Consider the following 6,000-nt stretch of genomic DNA (forward strand, 5'->3'; position numbering starts at 1 on the left):
GTCTTTGGACGAAAAGGAGAACAGTCTCTTCGAGAAATTTCTCTTTTTTTTTTTTTTCCATAGGAAGCCTAAAGCTTTTGAAGGGTAATCGTAGGAGAGTTGATAAGTAAATGTTAAGCATCTTAAGGGATCTTTTCATATGCTCAGTCAGTATTCGCAGCGCTGAAGAGATGGTCGGTGTCCAGAAAGCAGACGAGAAAGTGTAACTTGAACATGCCTGGGGAATGTAGTTTCAGTTCGGTGAAAGTCTAGAGGAAGTGGATTTTCAGACTAGTTTGGGAGGGCGGTTGTTAATCATCTGTCGAATCATCATCATCATCGTAATGTGGGCGTTATGTCAACAACGCTGGTTTTCGTTTGAGACGGGAAGGAAAGCGGGGACACCCTATAAGTCGAGGACAACCTATGAATATAAGTCGCTGAAGGCTGAAGCAAGAGCAAGTTTTTTTCTTTCTACTTAAGGTTGGTGGTAAGTTACGGGTTGGGTTTGTGTAGCAGGGGCCTAATGTCGTCACAAAAAGAAAAAAAAAAGAATATAAATGGCGAACACACACTGAGATGAAATTGTATTGGAAGTATCATTATTTTTTTGGTTGCTGCATAGTTGTTGCATTATCATGGTTGCTAGCAGCCAACAGTTTTAATGAAGACCTTGTTTCATGTGGTCTGTGGGTTAGGTACGTTTCCTTCCGACTGGTCAGTCAGGTCTCTCATAGTTTGGGATGAATGTTTACAAAGGATCGTAATACCCCTGTCCAAATGTGGAACCAGCTATTGATCTTTACCCCTTTAGCTTGTCTGTGTCCTTTCTGTCATCGTTTGGTGTGGAGGGAAATTATATATATATATATATATATATATATATATATATATATATATATATATATATATATATATATATATATATATATATATATATATATATATATATATATATATATATATATTTAGATGGCCCTTGAAAATCCATGTCAATTTTCATATTATCTTTACTTTCCTGCCACCTCAAACGATGATATCATTCATCAAATAGAGATGAATCTTATTCTTATTTCATCCTCTAATCGTTCATACCTTTTAGCATTCACATATTAGTATCTTAACCAAGCAGAAAGGAAAAAATGTGTTGAATAAAGTGATGGTCATTTGCGTACGGCATGACAGACAATATACGCGCTCTGACTCACTCCATCGGATGGCCCACTTAGGCAACTATGGAGATGATTGTTTGTGAATTTGTATGTCATCGTAACATTACTAGGATCATCTGTCGTTCAGATACAGTGAAAGGAAAATCACACTACATCAGGTTGTTGTGAGGTACCGAAGTCTTACGAATGGCAGAATGATTTGTCTCGAATTAGGTCATTCCTCTAACTCTCTCTCTCTCTCCTTTCCTCGAAATCTGAGGCGGAATGCATTGGGTGGGGGCAAAACATATATATATATAAATATATATTGTGCTTTACGTTTATGTATAAAAACTTAGACGTGCGCTACTATCTACACGTTTCACCTCGTGTGCCATGACCCGATATAAACCATTCTTTTTTTTCTATTTACTTTTTGAACGTATGCTGCAGTAAGCATATGTTTTCCTCATTTTCGCCGAACATGTGTGATGTTGAGTCATTACCATTTACGTTATAACGATGGTTAGTTTTCCTCTCTTACCACCCTTTGCTAAAGCCAATGAGACAACAGATGAATCATCTATTGAATTTAGTTACCTAATTACCACATGAGGCAAGCACAAATATCAAATCACTAGAAATCGCAGGCTGTTCGTGTAGGTGTGTGTGTGTGTGTGTGTGTGTGTGTGTGTGTGCACTTCCTCCCTCTCTCCCTCTCTTCCAGTTTTTGCCGTCAGCTGACCAACCTAATCGTCAAGACAGCTTCTTGCTCCCTGGTTCTGGAACTGCCGACTCATGATGTGGTGTGCTCAAGGTCGGTCGCTGGATCCAACGCCGTTTTCTTTAGCCCGTTAAGCTTATGGACGTGTAACCTGCTTAGGTTGTTTTCTAGTGGGTCTCTCTCTCTCTCTCTCTCTCTCTCTCTCTCTCTCTCTCTCTCTCTCTCTCTCTCTCTCTCTCTCTGAGACTCAGAGTGTCTATGTCTGTTCGTTTGTCTGTCTACTCGTTTGTCTGTCTGTCCGTGGAAGCGGAGATGCAAGTCTGATGTGTTCTCAATTTCAAATCTGTTGCGTAGATCAACTAATTTTTTTCATAACTAACACTGAGGTTCAAGTAGTCGAAGATAGAGTTGTGAATGTGTTTCCAGATTTTCTAATGGAGGAGGTGGGGGGGGGGAGAGGCTTTCCGTGGTTTTGAAATTTAGGAATAGTTTAGCTCGAGCGTTCTTAGAAATGCGGTGATTAAGAGAAAAGACTTGAAAGATGGAAAAAGAAAAATGGGGTGGTAATTTGTCCTCCAGCTTAACCAAAATACGACATCGGATATTTAGTAGTACACGACATACCTAATATTTCATATAGACCATAACAGCAAAGTCTTATCAAAACCCTCAGAAAACCTTATCTTCTGGGGAAAATATAAATAAGTTTCATTAGATATTTTCTTCTATACCTGTTCGAAATGGTTCTCTTGACTTTCAAGCTATATTTTCAATACGGATGCTCATTTCTATCAAAGTGTTGAATCAAAGGTTTCGTCATTATTTCTAGTTCAAAAGGGGACAGAAGATGTCTGTAGATCGTAGACTATGTCCTGGTGTCGCTAGCGCGCTTCACCACAATGCATTGGTCGAAGTTCGCGATACAGCAAGTTTCCTTGAACTTATCTTCAGACCCAACTTCCCACCTCGAACTTTCAGGGTCGGTGCATAGTGCTGAAGAGTAGCATCTCTCTGGGTACAGCGAAAGCAGAAACATCTTTTGCATATATATATATATATATATAACGAAGGATCGATGAGCTAGGCAGGTAGACCGAACTTACACAGCTGGTTTACGTAGGTGGCGTAATAAGGTTTCACGTAAGGTGTTATCTAGAGCACTTGGATAGAGGTGTGTGCGAACCTTGGCTCTGCGAGCCACTTTTACGTGCTGTTGTTTAAAACACTTATCGAGCCTCAGGGTATTAGACATGTCGATAGATATCACAGCATCATTTGCCGATACGATTAAGCAGATCCAAGTCTATAAATGAGATTATGAGGTATATCAAAACGTCATAATCCATCTGATGCTCTATTTTTTTTTTTTTCTCCTCCTCCATCGGATCATCCACTCAATACCAGCGAAAGACATTGTTGACAGCTTCACGTAGCGCGATAGACGATACGTAGTTTTCACATGGCCTAATTCTTCACAGTCAGGAGTTGCGTCATGCTCTCGCAAAGACCATTACAAGAGGGAGAAAGACAGGAATGCCTAGAAGAGGTTTTGAACACCGACGACGGTGGTGTTTGCGACTGCATGACGTAACGCTGGGTTGGAAAAGAGACAGATGTTCGATTTTATATCACGACACACACACACACACACACACACACACACACACACACACACACACACTAGCCTATGAATCAGTTCCGCCAGGACGGATTCGTAGTTAAGTGTTCGTTGACACGAAAGGCCGTGTGGCCGCCAGCAAGTGCGCCTAGCATTGCGGAACACATAAAAACTCCGAGGTCTATGTGAGGTACAAGGTTATAACAAAGGGGAGACCATAGTTAGTGTGACTCATCTAACTTTAAACCCGAGGTTCGTATCCCTCTAGGGTCGTCGAAACCCTAGATTGTTGAGGGGTAGGGTGAACGAGAACTCTTTTTTTTTATTTATTTAACCTGGGGTCATTAAGTCATCGAGACTTTCCTATGACGGTCACAATGTATCATTTTTCATGCCATGAGTTGGCAGCAGCTCGCTCGAGTTTGTGTCTATTCTGAAAGACTGACTTATTATTTTTTTTTTTTTCCCCTGCTCTGCTGATGTCCCTCAACTCCCTTAGTTATCTGATGAATTATAATGGTTATAATGAATACTTGATCATAGTTATCCTTTTATTTTCGATGGGATCCTCACAACCTCATAGAAATTGACACAAATCGTCTCAAAAAAAAAAATGAGTTTAAGATCCACTTCATTAAACCACTACTACTTTTGGGTGTCTCAGAGAACATTCAATATCCGTCATCGTCGACTACTGACCCACCTTCCTCTCTCTCTCTCTCTCTGCTTTTATCACTCTTCCTCCACCACCACCACTCTCCATCATCTCTCCCATCCAATCCTTCTCCTTTTGATTCATTTCCCTATACCATGCTGCTTGATATCTCCAGCTTCCCCCTTGATCGAACCCCACCCACATGGTGTATTTCCGGAGAGTTGTTACCTTGGGGTGGTGGAGGGAGGGAGAGAGAGAGAGAGAGAGAGAGAGAGAGAGAGAGAGAGAGAGAGAGAGAGAGAGAGAGAGAGAGGTAGGAGGGGGGAGTCTTCGATTCCGCTGATCTGGTCATTTTTTTACAGTGGGAACCAAATTAGCAACTCAACCACTAACTTCACCTCAGTGCTTTGGTCTTCAGTGGTTCGTGGCACATTGATGGGTTTATGATGAAGTAATAGACCACTCGAAGACCATTGTGTGAAATCGACAGAGCGTGTTCATCTCCGGTTCGTGCCAGCAAGTATTCTGAAGGAAAATGAGGAATCGGAGGAGGATTTAAAGAAAACGTAACACTGCGGGAGAAAACGGTAAGTGGGGTAGAATAAGACAAATAGATGAAAGAATTGGAACAGAAAATGGGAAACCGTTTCCAATGAGAAACCCGGATCTCTAAAGAATATACCATAATTCTGTGAAGAACGAAGGTCATGATATGTTCACGAACAAGACAAGAATTATAAGAATTCCAAATAAAACCGTAAGAAAAAGAAAAACGGGAAAAGAATGGAAGAACCCGTAACAATTACAAAACTAATCATTCTCGCTTAAGAATTCACCAGAGGCTTTCGTCATCAACTTACATAGAAGTAAATCAAATACACAGATTGATCGCGTTCACCGTGATGCAGGGGCTACACACACACACACACACACACACACACACACACACACACACACACACACACACACACACACACACATATCTATCTATAGAGAGAGTCTGTGGTCGTAGAATCATACTTAGTACATGACGAAGGTGTTTTGAAGATTTTTTCCATTGATGGACGCCAGCACCTTGATCCTGACGCCAGGGATAGGCCCGGTGTGTCCTACCAGCTCAAATAATGGTCAATATGATTCTTTGATTCCTATCAATTACTCAAGAGGATGCACAAAGGAATGTATCTCATGGCTAATAGATTTCAGTCAAATTGGCCTCTTAGTCAGTAATGCCATCATGCACCTTTATATATATATATACCAAAGAAAAACTGATGACTGATGATGCTTCATTGAAGGATTTCAAGCATATGAAAAATGAACTGAGTCGACAGACATTCCGCTTATTCTTAGGTGGCTTTTCTTTTTTCTTCCCCCCTTCCGTAAGCAGCAGCATCCCTGTGAAGTGGTACTCACTGAGGTGATTGCTTCCAGCACGTATATACAACGAGCCGCAGGAATTGTCTGAACTATCGCTCAAGTTTAGCGTCATGCAGTTGACCAGTCACCAACGTCTGGTGAAAGTATCGTCTGGATTGGCGAGACGTTCTTTTATCTCGGGATGTTTGTATCGATCAAAAGGTTACTTGTCGGTGCTCTTCTGTCTCTCTCTCTCTCTCTCTCTCTCTCTCTCTCTCTCTCTCTCTCTCTCTCTCTCTCTCTCTCTCTCTCTCTCTCTCTCTCACCGATATATATATATATCCTTATGAGTCCACACATATATATGTGTGCGTGTGTGCGTGTGTGCGTATGTATGTGTGTGTGTGTGTGTGTGTGTGTGTGTGTGTGTGTGTGTGTGTGTATGTGTGTGTGTGTGTGTGTGTGTGTGTGTGTGTGTGCAACTGGGGCTGCTGTAACTTCAAGACTTTTATAT

This window comes from Panulirus ornatus, chromosome 30, assembly GCF_036320965.1.
Source record: "Panulirus ornatus isolate Po-2019 chromosome 30, ASM3632096v1, whole genome shotgun sequence".
In the NCBI taxonomy this organism is placed as follows: domain Eukaryota; kingdom Metazoa; phylum Arthropoda; class Malacostraca; order Decapoda; family Palinuridae; genus Panulirus; species Panulirus ornatus.